This window comes from Lolium perenne, chromosome 7 (assembly GCF_019359855.2).
Source record: "Lolium perenne isolate Kyuss_39 chromosome 7, Kyuss_2.0, whole genome shotgun sequence".
NCBI classification, from domain to species: Eukaryota; Viridiplantae; Streptophyta; class Magnoliopsida; order Poales; family Poaceae; genus Lolium; species Lolium perenne.
The window spans coordinates 265556276-265572924 of NC_067250.2; positions in this window are offsets into that span (position 1 = coordinate 265556276).

The following is a 16649-nucleotide window of genomic DNA, read 5'->3' on the forward strand; positions in this document are numbered from 1 at the left end:
CGCCATGAATACTATGAGTAAAGCCTAAGGACATACTTGTCCATATGCAACAGCGGAGCGTGTCTCTCTCCCATACAATGAATGTTAGGATCCATTTTATTCAAACAAAACAAAAACAAAAACAAACAGACGCTCCAAGCAAAGTACATAAGATGTGACGGAATAAAAATATAGTTTCAGGGGAGGAACCTGATAATGTTGTCGATGAAGAAGGGGATGCCTTGGGCATCCCCAAGCTTAGACGCTTGAGTCTTCTTAACATATGCTGGGGTGAACCACCGGGGCATCCCCAAGCTTAGAGCTTTCACTCTCCTTGATCATGGTGTATATCATACTCCTCTCTTGATCCTTGAAAACTTCCTCCACACCAAACTTAAAGCAACTCATTAGAGGGTTAGTGCACAATTAAAATTCACATATTCAGAGGTGACACAATCATTCTTTATACTTCTGGACATTGCAGAAAGCTACTGAAAGTCAATGTAATAAAGAAATCCATCAAGCATGACAAAACAGGCAATGCAAAATAAAAGGCAGAATCTGTCAAAAACAGAACAGTTCGTAAAGACGAATTTCTAACAGGCACCAGACTTGCTCAAATGAAAAAACTTAAAACGAATGAAAGTTGCGTACATATCTGAGGACCACTCACGTAAATTGGCATAATTTTCTGATATTCCTACAGAGAATTGGCCCCAGATTCGTGACAGCAAAGAAAACTGTTTCTGTGCAGTAATCCAAATCTAGTATCATACTTTTATTAGAGACTTTACTTGGCACAACAATGCAATAAAACTAAGATAAGGAGAGGTTGCTACAGTAGTAAACAACTTCCAAGACTCAAATATAAAATAAAGTTGCTGTAGTAAAATAAACACATGGGTTATCTCCCAAGAAGTTCTTTCTTTATAGCCATTAAGATGGGCTCAGCAATTTTAATGATGCACTCGCAAGAAATAGTATTTGAAGCAAAAGAGAGCATCAAGAGGCAAATTCAAAACACATTTAAGTCTAACATGCTTCCTATGCATAGGAATCTTGTAAATAAACAAGTTCATGAAGAGCAAAGTGACAAGCATAGGAAGATAAAACAAGTGTAGCTCCAAAAATTTCAGCATATAGAGAGGCATTTTAGTAACATGAAAATTTCTACAACCATATTTTCCTCTCTCATAATAGCTTTCAGTAGTATCATGAGCAAACTCAACAATATAACTATCACATAAAGCATTCTTATCATGAGTCTCATGCATAAAATTATTACTCTCCACATAAGCACAATCAATTTTATTAGTTGTAGTGGGAGCAAATTCAACAAAGTGGCTATCATCATATATAGGAGGCATATTGTAATCATAAAAGAAAATTTTCTCCTCAATGCTTGGGGGACTAAAAAGATCATGCTCATCAGAGCCAGCTTCCCCAAGCTTAGAATTTTCCATAGCATTAGCAACAATGGTGTTCAAAGCATTCATAGTAATAACATTCCCATTAGCATGCATGTAAAGTTCCATGGGTTTTTTAATTTTCTCTTCAAACACATCATGTCCTAATTCAAGATAAAGTTCATAAAGATCTCTCATATTTTTGTTGTTTTCCATTATGCTTAACTAGTGAAATAAAAACATGCATGATATTAAGGAAAGTAAAACAAGTAACTAATTTTTTGTGTTTTTGATATAGCAAACAAGATAGTAAATAAAGTAAAACTAGCAACTAATTTTTTTGTATTTTGATATAATGCAGCAAACAAAGTAGTAAATAAAATAAAGCAAGACAAAAACAAAGTAAAGAGATTGCGATGTGAAGACTCCCCTTGCAGCGTGTCTTGATCTCCCCGGCAACGGCGCCAGAAAATTAGCTGCTTGCGCATAGTTGACGTGGGCGTAGTAGCTTCCTTGTGACGGTAAAGCACTCGTCCGTTGGGAACCCCAAGAGGAAGGTATGATGTCGTACAGCAGCAAGTTTTCCCTCAGTAAGAAACCAAGGTTTATCGAACCAGTAGGAGCCAAGAAGCACGTTGAAGGTTGTTGGTGATGGAGTGTAGTGCGGCGCAACACCAGGGATTCCGGCGCCAACGTGGAACCTGCACAACACAACCAAAGTACTTTGCCCCAACGAAACAGTGAGGTTGTCAATCTCACCGGCTTGCTGTAACAAAGTATTAGATGTATAGTGTGGATGATGATTGTTTGCAGAAAACAGTAGAATAGTATTGCAGTAGATTGTATTCGATGTAAAAGAATGGACCGGGGTCCACAGTTCACTAGAGGTGTCTCTCCCATAAGAAATAGCATATTGGGTAAACAAATTACAGTTGGGCAATTGACAAATAGAGAGGGCATGACAATGCACATACATGACATGATGAGTATTGTGAGATTTAATTGGGCATTACGACAAAGTACATAGACCGCTATCCAACATGCATCTATGCCTAAAAAGTCCACTTTCAGGTTATCATCCGAACCCCTTCCGGTATTAAGTTGTAAACAACAGACAATTGCATTAAGTATGGCGCGTAATGTAATCAATAACTATATCCTCGAACATAGCATCAATGTTTTATCCCTAGTGGCAACAGCACATCCATAACCTTAGAGGTTCTTGTCACTCCTCCAGATTCACGGAGACATGAACTCACTATCGAGCATAAATACTCCCTCTTGGAGTTACAAGCATCAACTTGGCCAAAGCATCTACTAGTAACGGAGAGCATGCAAGATCATAAACAACACATAGATAGATTGATAATCAACATAACATAGTATTCTCTATTCATCGGATCCCAACAAACACACATGTAGCATTACAGATAGATGATCTTGATCATGATAGGCAGCTCACAAGATCAGACAATGAAGCACAATGGGGAGAATACAACCATCTAGCTACTGCTATGGACCCATAGTCCAGGGGTGAACTACTCACTCATCAATCCGGAGGCGACCATGGCGGTGTAGAGTCCTCCGGGAGATGATTCCCCTCTCCGGAAGGGTGCCGGAGGTGTTCTCCAGAATCCCCCGAGATGGGATTGGCGGCGGAGGCGTCTCAGTATGTTTTCTCGTATCGTGGCTCTCGGTACTGGGGGTTTCGCGACGAAGGCTTTAAGTAGGCGAAAGAATTAGGTCAAGTGGGCGCCCGAGGGGCCCACACCACAGGCCGGCGCGGCCGGGGCCTGGGCCGCGCCGCCTGGTGGTGTGGCCACCTCGTGGCCCCACTTCCTTTCCCCGCAGGTGTTCTGGAAGCTTCGTGGAAAAATAGGGACACAGGCGTTGATTTCGTCCAATTCCGAGAATATTTCCTTACTAGGATTTCTGAAACCAAAAACAGCAGAAAACAAGAATCGGCTCTTCGGCATCTCGTTAATAGGTTAGTGCCGGAAAATGCATAATAATGACATATAATGTGTATAAAACATGTGAGTATCATCATAAAAGTAGCATGGAACATAAGAAATTATAGATACGTTTGAGACGTATCACCGGCCCACCTCTCTCTTCCCCGCTTTGGCCTGTTAATTTTCCCGCCTAAGCCCATCTGTTCTAATGTGGTTAAACAATTTAGTAAAAATTCAAATACTGGTCCTGTCTTAGAAATTAAATAGTTTCAAATCTACCCAACCAAAATTGATGAATTTTATGTTGTTGGAAAGCCAGAGAAAAGATGTATCCAACCCCACTGGTCCCACCTTGAATTCTGGTGTAGAAATAATGTGATGAAAATAACAAGGAAGGGAATTTTGTGACTTCAAATAAATCCTAAAAATCAACCAAATTGAATTTTGAAGTAAATCAAATTGCTATATTTCACATTTCACTTGCACTATTTGTTTATGCAAAAATATGGTATGGTCACCTTGAGTGATCATGGCCCAAAGTAAATAAAGGACTATATGGCTATTTTAGTTAGTAGATATGGTCCAAAACTATTATGCAAATCATATGAAGTATTTTACTTCATTTAAATCTTGTCCCAAGTACTTTCATATGAGGTTTAGACCATGGTCCTTTTACTCTCACATGAAATACTTGGGGATTTTAAATCATAAATGGCATTGTTAAATGGTATGAGGTATTCCACCTCATTTAAATCATTTTCTCAAATGATTATGATGAATGGTTGACTTAGGTCAACATGATTTTCATGTAGGATTGTTTGAGAAATTAAATCTTAAGAAGATTCAATGAGAGGAAATTATTCCTCAAGAACTAAATGGAAACTATCATTCACATATGTAATGAGAGGAATTTATTTCTCTAACCCTAAAAAAGAAAACCCTAGATTAATTCTTGGTAGCAATGCTAAGTGATGATGCTAGATCATTTGGAGTGAGCCATTAAGGCCAATTAAGACTAATTAAGTATAGCTTGGTGATTGTATCCTCATATTCGTGTATAGACGCTAGTGTCGGAGAATACCAGGAAGAAGAAGGATTCTACCCAGAAGAAGAAGAGCACTTTGACCACCTCAACCACCAAGGAAAGCTAACACCAATGCAAGCTAGACTATTGCAAGTTATAATGTTGCAAGCTAATATTCTTGCAAAGTGCAAAGCCCCTTTGGGGCAAGGCACCATTAGTTTACCTTTCTTACCTCAAGCCTATTCCCAAGTTTCTACCTTACAAGTTTTACTTGTTTATTCAAAGAGTTACTTTTATAGTTAACTTTGGTCAAAGTGAAAGAAGGTTACTAGAGTAGTAAAGTTAGTCTCAAGCTAGCCAAGCAAGTTTAGCACCCCTCATGATTAGTGCTAGTGCTAAATATTAAAACTTGACTACTCTAGATGGGAACTTGTGACTTTGAAAGGAATTTGAAACCTTGGAATGATGAGTCATTCCATTGAATGATTTTTGAAGGTGAATATGACCAAGAGAAGATGGTGATTTTCGATAAAACTGATATTGGTTTGAATGTGATACCTTTCCAATATTGAGTACCCCCACAATACCTGATTATGGGTAGGGCTTAACTAGAAATTTATGCATCTTAGTATGGGTTCCCTCTGAACACACATCATAGGGGTTATGCCGAGGCTGCCTCCGTTGTTGAGAAATGATGTGAATTGAGGTGAATTGCACGGCCAAGCCCTGTGCAGTTCCCAGGTTGACAGTTGGTCTTCACTGGGAGGCCAAGCTCATGGGGAGAGGTGCTCATACTAGGGTTCATAAGTGAAAGGTTATGGTTGATGATCCGCATACTGTGTTACGATGATTCGGGGTTATCCCGACAGATGAAATCAAATGTTGTGGCACAAGTGTGCAACCTCTGCAGAGTGTCAATCTATTCGAATAGCCGCGTCCATGGTTACGGACGGTTGGAAAGGCCATACAGTTTCCGATGTCAAATTCTTGAAAATGTTGGTGAAATGAATGGTGAATTGGTGACTTGACTTTGAATCACAACAATGTTGTGGGAATGACACTAATGTTCCCACCTGAGTTAGTTAGCACTTGAATAAGTCTTTCCTCGAATACTTGTGAATTAAAATTGGCTTTATGCAAATTAAACTAGAGCTTAGCATCCCCTTACTAGAATTGTTAGCACTTACACTATTATTAGTTTGCGAGTACTTTAAAGTACTCACGGCTGTGCCCCTGGCTATTCAAATGGCCAGACTATGAAGAGGAGCAGAACGACCAAGAGGATTGCAACCAAGACGTCTACGACAACTAGGGAATCTTCTGACGTCAGACGTTGGCCTGTGGACTAGAGAGTCCCTTCTATTTACGCTTCCGCTATGAACTTGTGTTTGTTGATCAATAGATCAACTATTTGTGTAATATGGATCATGTGATCTGAATTTGTAAGATGACTATGGTATGTAATGAATGATGACTTATGATATTCAACTGTTATGTCTCGCAACAACAATATTCCTGGGATTGCGATGTATGGCATAACAGGCATCTGGACTTAAAAATCCGGGTGTTGACAAGTTGGTATCAGAGCCATTGTTTGACCTTAGAAGACCCTAGTTAGAATAGACGTTCAGAAAAAACTTAACTTTGAAATCAAATGAAAAGAGTATTTGTGAAAACTTATTCTCACTCTTATCCTTGAGATCTTTTTCAAAATAAGAAATCCATGCTTTACTTTCTCTTTGTAGAACTATCTAAAACTTTGCACACTTGACTACCTCTTTAACTTACTCATCCTAATTGCTCACAGATGGAGTACACCTGCAAGTCCTATCAGCTTGGCCACAAAGGAAACCTGATGTTCGAGAAGGATTTGACGCAACTGGTGGAATATCTAGGACGCCCGTATCCCGAGTTCTTCGGAGTACCCCTCACCAATCACTCCGGAGGACCACCTCGGTGGGAAGTTACTGCAGATCTGCCAAGGAAGCTTGGAGCCCCAATATGGGAAACCATTTGGTTTTATGTAACGGGAAACACTTGGAAGGAAGGACTAGTCAGAGGTATGCAAGAAGCAACTTCCCGTCTGTGTGGACAAGAGAACAAGATCCAGAACACTCGCTTCATCTACTACCCAAGACATGACCTAACAGGAAGACCGATGACCATGCCCCCTCACACAGAGATGAACCACTATGTAGCCCACCTAGACTTCATGCTGTACAAGACCCGCAAGGAGTTAGACAACGCCCTCGCCTTTTGCCAGGCACATCACCCGTGAAGCCGAAGAATCCACCCTAAAGATTAGCATCACTCCAGCACTTGAGTGATGGGGTTCGTTGCATAGAAAACAAAAATTTTCCTACCGCAAGACGAATAAAACCAACAGATCTAATCTATGGAACACCCAAGATCTAATCTACAAGATCGAAGCAACGAGATGGAGATGAGACTAACCCTCAAAGATTCCAAAGCCTACGATATTAATCTCGTTGTTGGTGTAGACGATCGTCCCCGGTGCTGCAATCCGGCAGCACTTCCGTACCGGTCGCGCGTACGGTGTCGATGAAGCTCCTTCCTCTCCCCGTTCCAGCGGGCAGCGGAGGTTGTGGTAGATCTCCTCCAAGCTCCAGCAGCACGACGGCGTGGTGGTGGTAGTGGAGGAAGAAAAACTGCAGGGCTTCGCCTAAGCCGGAGCAGCGTATGGTGGAGGGAGAGGCGGCCAGAGGAGGAGGAAATTGATGGGGGGGTGTGGCCGGCCACCCCCTCCCCTCTTTATATAGGGGGCCAGCCGGCCAAGGTGGCCCCCTTTCCCATCTAGGGTTGGGGGGGGCGGCGGCCAAGAGGGGGGAGAGGGCTTTCCCCTCCCCCAAGTTGATCCCCCCCTAGGAAACCCTAGGGGGTTGGCCGGCCTGGGCCTTGGGGGCCATGTGCCCCTGGCCCATTAGGCCAGGGAGCATCCCCTTGGCCCATGCTAGGCCTCCTAGGTCGTGGGCCCCATGGTGGACCCTTCCGGAACCTTCCAGAACCTTCCAGTCAACCACCGGAAAAATCCCGAACATTTCCGAAACCCAGAAATCAACTTCCCTTATATGAATCTTATTCTCCGGACTATTCCGGACCTCCTCGTGATGTCCTAGATCCCATCCGAGACTCCGAACAAACTTCGTCTCCATACCATACTCAAATCTACTTATGCGACATCGAACCTTAAGCGCGTCACCCTACGGTTCGCGAACTATGCAGACATGGTCGAGACTCCTCTCCGAGCAATAACCAATAGCGGGATCTGGAGATCCATAATGGCTCCCACATATTCAACGATGACTTAGTGAACGATTGAACCATTTACATACGATGTCAATTCCCTTTGTCACACGATATTTTACTTATCCGAGGTTTGATCATTGGTATCTCCATACCTTGTTCAACCTCGTTACTGACAAGTACTCTTTACTCGTACCGCGGTATGTCATCTCTTATGATCAAATCATATGCTTGCAAGCTAATCAGACGACATTCCACCGAGAGGGCCCAGAGTATATCTATCCGTCATCAGGATGGACAAATTCCACTATTGATCCATATGCCTCAACTCACACTTTCCAAATACTTAATCCCATCTTTATAACCACCCATTTACGCAATGGCGTTTGATGTAATCAAAGTACCCTTCCGGTGTAAGTGATTTACATGATCTCATGGTCGAAGGACTTAGACAACTATGTATCGAAAGCTTATAGCAAATTGAACTTAATGACTTGATCTTATGCTACGCTCATTTGGGTGTGTGTCCATTATATCATTCAACTAATGATATAACCTTGTTATTAATAACATCCAATGTTCATGATCACGAAACCATGATCATCCATTAATCAACAAGCTAGTTATATAAGAGGCTTACTAGGGACTCCTTGTTGTTTACATAACACACATGTATCAATGTTTCGGTTAATACAATTATAGCATGATATGCAAACATTTATCATAAACACAAAGATATTATAATAACCATTTTATTATTGCCTCTTGGGCATATCTCCAACAGTCTCCCACTTGCACTAGAGTCAATAATCTAGATTACATTGTAAGGTACCTAACACCCATAGCATTCTGGTGTTGGTCATGCTTTGCCCTAGGGAGAGCTTTAGTCAACGGATCTGCAACATTCAGATCTCTGTGTACTTTGCGAATCTCTACTTCACCATCTTCGATGTACTCGCGAATCGAATGAAAACGCAGCTTGATATGCTTCAGCTTCTTGTGTGACCTTGGTTCCTTTGCATTGGCGATGGCACCCGTGTTGTCACAATAAATGACTAACGGGTCCAATGCACTAGGAACCACACCAAGCTCAACAATGAACCTCTTCATCCATACCGCTTCCGATGAAGCCTCTGAAGCCGCTATATATTCAGATTCTGTTGAAGATTTCGCCACCGTGCACTGCTTGGAACTGCTCCAGCTTACTGCCGCACCATTCAATATAAACACATACCCAGACTGAGACTTAGAGTCATCAGGATCGGTGTTCCAACTTGCATCGGTGTAACTGGTTACAACGAGCTCTTGGTCACCGCCATAACAAAGAAACATATCCTTAGTTCTTTTCAAGTACTTCAGGATATTCTTGACCGCTGTCCAGTGTTCCATTCCTAGATCACTTTGATATCTGCTGGTCAAGCTAACAGCATGTGCGATATCCGGTCTATTACACAGCATGGCATACATGATAGAGTCTACTGTGAGGCATAGGGGATCTTGCTCATCCTCTCTCTATCTTCTGCCGTAGCTGGACCTTGAGTCTTACTCAAGACCTTACCTGGCAACATAGGCAAGAACCCTTTCTTGCTTTCATCCATTCTAAACTTCTTTAGAATCTTGTCCAGGTATGTACTTTGCGAAAGCCCTATTAAGCGTCTTGATCTATCTCTATAAATCTTGATGCCTAAAATGTACGCTGCTTCACCAAGGTCTTTCATTGAAAAACACTTATTCAAATAACCTTTAACACTGCTTAATAGTTCTATATCATTCCCAATCAATAATATGTCATCTACATATAATATCAGGAATGCTACAGAGCTCCCACTCACTTTCTTGTAAATACAGGCCTCACCATGAGCCCGTATAAAACCGAAGTCTTTGATCACCCTATCAAAGCGTAGGTTCCAACTCCGGGATGCTTGCTTCAGTCCGTAAATGGAACGCTGAAGCTTGCATACCTTGTCAGCATTTTTAGGATCGACAAAACCTTTGGGTTGTACCATATACAACTCTTCCTCAATGTCACCATTAAGGAACGCCGTTTTGACATCCATCTGCCAAATCTCATAATCGAAAAATGCAGCTATTGCTAACAAAATCCTCACAGACTTTAGCTTCGCTACAAGTGAGAAAGTCTCATCGTAGTCAACTCCTTGAATTTGTCGGAAACCCTTTGCGACAAGTCGAGCTTTATAGACAGTAATATTACCATCAGCATCTGTTTTTCTCTTGAAGATCCATTTATTCTCAACAGCCTTGCGGCTATCAGGTAAGTCTACCAAAGTCCATACTTTGTTATCACACATGGATCCCATTTCGGATTTCATGGCTTCTTGCCATTTGTTGGAATCTGGGCTCACCATTGCTTCTTTATACGTCGCAGGGTCCTCATCATTGTTGTCTACAATCATGACATTTAGACAGGGATCATACCAATCAGGAGTGGTACGCTCCCTCGTCGATCTGCGAGGTTCAGTAGCATCCTCGTTTGAAGTTTCATGATCATCATCATTTGCTTCCTCTCCTATCGGCGCAGGCTGTACAGGAACATCTTCCGGTACTGCGCTACTCTGATCAATGAGAGAAGGTTCATTAACCTCGTCGAGTTCTACTTTCCTTCCAGTCACTTCTTTCGTGAGAAACTCCTTCTCAAGAAAGGATCCGTTCTTGGCAACAAAGATTTTGCCTTCGGATCTGTGACAGAAAGTATACCCAATTGTTTCTTTAGGGTATCCTATGAAGACGCATTTCTCCGCTTTGGGCTCTAGCTTGTCAGGTTGTAACTTCTTTACATAAGCTTCGCAACCCCAAACTTTAAGGAACGACAGCTTAGGTTTCTTCCCAAACCATAATTCATACGGACTCGTTTCAACGGATTTAGATGGTGCCCTATTTAAAGTGAATGCGGCTGTCTCTAATGCATAACCCCAAAACGATAACAGCAAATCAGTAAGAGACATCATAGAACGAACCATATCTAAGAGAGTTCGATTACGACGTTCAGACACACCATTGCGCTGCGGTGTTCCCGGCGGTGTCAACTGTGAAAGTATTCGGCATTTCTTTAAATGCATGCCAAACTCATAACTCAGATATTCGCCTCCGCGATCAGAACGCAGAAACTTAATCTTCTTGTTACGTTGATTTTCTACTTCACTTTGGAATTCCTTAAACTTCTCGAAAGTTTCGGACTTATGTTTCATAAAGTAAATATACCCATATCTACTCAGATCATCCGTGAAGGTTAGAACATAACGATAACCACCGCGCGATGCTACACTCATTGGTCCGCACACATCGGTATGTATGATTTCCAATAAGTCTGTAGCTCGCTCCATTGTACCAGAAAATGGAGTCTTAGTCATTTTTCCCATTAGACATGCTTCACATCTATCAAGTGACTCAAATTCAAGTGACTCAAGAAGTCCATCGGAATGGAGTTTCTTCATGCGCTTCACTCCAATGTGACCAAGACGACAGTGCCACATATAAGTAGAATTATCATTCAATTTGATTCGCTTAGCATCAATGTTATGAACATGTGTATCACTACTATCGAGACTTAACAAGAATAAACCATTCATCTCAGGTGCATGGCCATAAAAGACATTACTCATATAAATCGAACAACCATTATTCTCTGACTTAAACGAATAACCGTCTTGCATTAAACAAGATCCAGATATAATGTTCATGCTCAACGCAGGTACCAAATAACAATTATTGAGGTTTAAAACTAATCCCGAAGGTAGATGTAGGGGGAGCGTGCCGACGGCGATCACATCGACCTTGGATCCATTTCCAACGCGCATCGTCACCTCGTCCCTCGCCAGGCTTCGTCTATTCCGCAGTTCCTATTTTGAGTTACAAATGTGAGCAACCGAACCAGTATCAAATACCCAGGCACTGCTACGAGAACCAGTAAGATAGACATCTATAACATGTATATCAAATATACCTTTCTTTTTGATGAGGCCGCTCTTCAGATCAGCCAAGTATTTGGAGCAATTACGCTTCCAGTGCCCCTTCTCCTTGCAGTAAAAGCACACAGTATCAGGCTTAGGGCCAGCCTTGGGCTTCTCCGGAGGTGCAACAACTTTCTTGCCGCCCTTCTTGAAGTTGCCCTTGTTGTTAGGCTTGCCCTGTTTCTTGAAACTGGTGGTCTTGTTGACCATCAACACTTGGTTCTCTTTCTTTATTTCAACCTCAGCAGATTTCAGCATGGAGAAGAGTTCAGGTAACTCCTTGTTCATGTTCTGCATGTTGTAGTTCATCACGAAGTTCTTGTAACTAGGTGGCAGTAATTGGAGGACACGATTAATCCCCAGCTTGTTAGGAATCACTATTCCCAAGTCACTGAGTTTCTTCGCATGCCCGGACATAGCGAGCATTTGCTCACTGACGGAGCTACCCTCTTCCATCATGCAACTGAAGAAGTGTTTCGATGCTTCATAGCATTCCACGGCCGCATGAGTTTCAAAAATAGTCTTCAACTCTTTCATCAGCTCATACGGGTCGTGGTGCTCAAAACGTTTTTGAAGATCGGCTTCCAGACTGCATAGGATGGCACACTGAACTTGAGAGTACCGAATTTTCCGAGTCTCGTAAACATTCTTTACTTCATCGGATTCAGTTTCTGCAGGTGGGGCACCCAGCGGTGCATCAAGCACATATTGCAGGTTTCCACCAGCGAGGAAAATCCTCACAAGACGGAACCAGTCGGTGAAGTTGCTACCGTTGCTCTTAAGCTTTTCTTTCTCTAGGAATTGGTTAAAACTGATGGAGGGGGACGCCATGATCTACAACATATTTGCAAAGAGTTTAGACTAAGTTTATGATAAATTGAGTTCAGTTTTAATTCTTGAATTAACTAGGTGAACTCCCACTTAAAACAACATCCCTCGCATTGTCTTAGTGATTACACGAACCAAATCCACTACACCAAGTCCGATCTTCACGAGAAAAGATGTAGCTTCAAAGGCGAACACTCAAAGTGTTCATCATATCATTCATATGACTCATGCTCTACCTTTCGGTATCCCGTGTTCCGAGACCATGTCTGTACATGCTAGGCTCGTCAAGGCAACCTTAGTATCCGCGTGTGCAAAAACTGGCTTGCACCCGTTGTATGCACATGTAGAGTCTATCACACCCGATCATCACGAGATGCTTCGAAACGACAAGTCTTAGCAACGGTGCATACTAAGGATGAACACTTTATTATCTTGATATTTAGTGAGAGGGATCATCTTATAATGCTACCGTCGCGATCTAAGCAAAATAAGATGCATAAAAGGATTAACATCACATGCAATTCATAATGTGTGATATGATATGGCCTTTCTTCTTGTGCTTTTGATCTCCATCTCCAAAGCACGGACATGATCTCCATCATCACCAGCAAGGCGTCAAGGTCAGTGGCGCCGCTTCATGGTTGTCCATCACTTATAGCTACTATAACAACTACTTGAAATAAAGCTATTACATGATGAATAGACACGCATGTCTTTAACAAAAATTAAAGACAACCATTAGGCTCCTGCCGGTTGCCATAATACAATAATGAACATCTCATACATCAAATATAATTATCATCACATCATGGCCATATCACATCACCAAACCCTGCAAAAACAAGTTAGACGCCTCTAATTTGGTTTGCATATTTTACGTGGTTTAGGGTTTTCGAGTAAGATCCAATCTACCTACGAACATGAACCACAACGGTGATACTAGTATTGACAGTAGAAGTGCAAATTGCAATCTTCACTATGGTGGGAGAGACAGACACCCGCAAAGCCACTTATGCAATACAAGTTGCATGTCATGCGTGGAGCAAGTCTGATGAGACGCGGTCATGTAAAGTTAGCCCGGGCCGCTTCATCCCACCATCCCGCAAGAAGCAAAGTACAAAAACTAAAGCAACAAAAGCATCACCGCCCACAAAACCATTGTGTTCTACTCGTGCAACAGATCTATGCATACACATGGCTCTGATACCACTGATGGGGTTCGTTGCATAGAAAACAAAAATTTTCCTACCGCAAGACGAATAAAACCAACAGATCTAATCTATGGAACACCCAAGATCTAATCTACAAGATCGAAGCAACGAGATGGAGATGAGACTAACCATCGAAGATTCCAAAGCCTACGAGATTAATCTCGTTGTTGGTGTAGACGATCGTCCCCGGTGCTGCAATCCGGCAGCACTTCCATACTCGGTCGCGCGTACGGTGTCGATGAAGCTCGTTCCTCTCCCCGTTCCAGCGGGCAGCGGAGGTTGTGGTAGATCTCCTCCAAGCTCCAGCAGCACGACGGCGTGGTGGTGGTAGTGGAGGAAGAAAAACTGCAGGGCTTCGCCTAAGCCGGAGCAGCGTATGGTGGAGGGAGAGGCGGCCAGAGGAGGAGGCAATTGATGGGGGGTGTGGCCGGCCACCCCCTCCCCTCTTTATATAGGGGTCCAGCCGGTCAAGGTGGCCCCCTTTCCTATCTAGGGTGGGGGGGGGGGCGGCGGCCAAGAAGGGGGAGAGGGCTTTCCCCTCCCCCAAGTTGATCCCCCCCTAGGAAACCCTAGGGGGTTGGCCGGCCTGGGCCTTGGGGGCCATGTGCCCCTGGCCCATTAGGCCAGGGAGCATCCCCTTGGCCCATGCTAGGCCTCCTAGGTCGTGGACCCCATGGTGGACCCTTCCGGAACCTTCTAGAACCTTCCAGTCAACCACCGGAAAAATCCCGAACATTTCCGAAACCCAGAAATCAACTTCCCTTATATGAATCTTATTCTCCGGACTATTCCGGACCTCCTCGTGATGTCCTGGATCCCATCCGAGACTCCGAACAAACTTCGTCTCCATACCATACTCAAATCTACTTATGCGACATCGAACCTTAAGCGCGTCACCCTACGGTTCGCGAACTATGCAGACATGGTCGAGACTCCTCTCCGAGCAATAACCAATAGCGGGATCTGGAGATCCATAATGGCTCCCACATATTCAACGATGACTTAGTGATCGATTGAACCATTTACATACGATGTCAATTCCCTTTGTCACACGATATTTTACTTATCCGAGGTTTGATCATTGGTATCTCCATACCTTGTTCAACCTCGTTACTGACAAGTACTCTTTACTCGTACCGCGGTATGTCATCTCTTATGATCAAATCATATGCTTGCAAGCTAATCAGATGACATTCCACCGAGAGGGCCCAGAGTATATCTATCCGTCAACAGGATGGACAAATTCCACTATTGATCCATATGCCTCAACTCACACTTTCCAAATACTTAATCCCATCTTTATAACCACCCATTTACGCAATGGCGTTTGATGTAATCAAAGTACCCTTCCGGTGTAAGTGATTTACATGATCTCATGGTCGAAGGACTAAGAAAACTATGTATCGAAAGCTTATAGCAAATTGAACTTAATGACTTGATCTTATGCTACGCTCATTTGGGTGTGTGTCCATTATATCATTCAATTAATGAAATAACCTTGTTATTAATAACATCCAATGTTCATGATCACGAAACCATGATCATCCATTAATCAACAAGCTAGTTATATAAGAGGCTTACTAGGGACTCCTTGTTGTTTACATAACACACATGTATCAATGTTTCGGTTAATACAATTATAGCATGATATGCAAACATTTATCATAAACACAAAGATATTATAATAACCATTTTATTATTGCCTCTTGGGCATATCTCCAACATTGAGTAGGTGTGAGTTGTATCAGGATCCCCTCGTATCGTAGAGCGAATGAATGGTTCTTCAAACCAACGGTGTGTTAGATTTGTAATGTGTGATGTTTGGTATGAATGAAAAATTGTTGTTGGTTTTACCCCTTCGACACTACTCAAACTTTCAAGTTTTGAACTTTTGAAACTTCTTAAACTTTAACCCAAACAAACCATAGAAATTTCCCTCTTATCTTAGCATCTACCTCAATATTCAGATGGCCCCACCCACCCGCAACGCCAACCAAGACGCCATGATGCAGATGCTGGAGATGATGATGGCAGACCGCGAAGCCGAGAGAGCTGAACGCCAAGCCAACATTGCTGCACTGCAACAGATTGCTCAGAACAACAACGGCCATGGAAACCACGACCTCTCTGGGTCAAAACTGAAGAACTTTCAAAACACCAACCCACCCATTTTCAACAAGACCGAAGAGCCCCTCGATGCAGATGACTGGCTCCAAACAATGGAGAACAACCTGGAAGTTGCGGGAGTAGAAACCACTGAGAAAGTACTGTTCACCACCCACTACTTGTCAGGACCTGCCCGAGCCTGGTGGACAAGCGCCCGCGCAATGAATGCGGGACAGATGATGACCTGGGAAGACTTCAAGCTGAAGTTTAGCAAATACCATGTGCCCCAAGGACTGATCAAGAAGATGAGAGACGAGTTCCGCGAACTCAAACAAGGCAGGATGTCCGTGGTAGAATACCGCGATAGATTCCTCACTCTGTCAAGGTACGCCCCGGACGAAACCGACACTAATGAGAAGCGGAAGGAAAGATTTTTGAACGGACTCCACGACGAGATGCAGACTGTACTGGTCAACATTCCCTTTGCTGACCTAGAAGCCCTGGTGGACTCCGCCATCTAGATGGAAGGAAAACTTCACCAAACCAACGAGAACCGCAAGCGACGGATGATGAACCAGCATGGGTCCAGCAACACCCAGAAGTACCGCAACAACTCATCTGGAGGATATGCTCCAAGATACAACAAGCCCACTGCTCAGAATTACCGCCCAAACTACACCAACAACCACGGAGGACCCCCGAAGCCCGGAGGCAACAACAACAACAACCCCAATAACAACAACAACACCCACCCCAACAGTAGCAACAACAACGGGAACAACAACAACAACACTGGCCCTAGGACTGGAAGCAACGCCATCCCCGTCGCCACCAAGGACAAGGCCACCATCACTTGTTATGAGTGTGGAGTGGTTGGGCATTACTCCAATGAGTGCCCCAAGAGATTA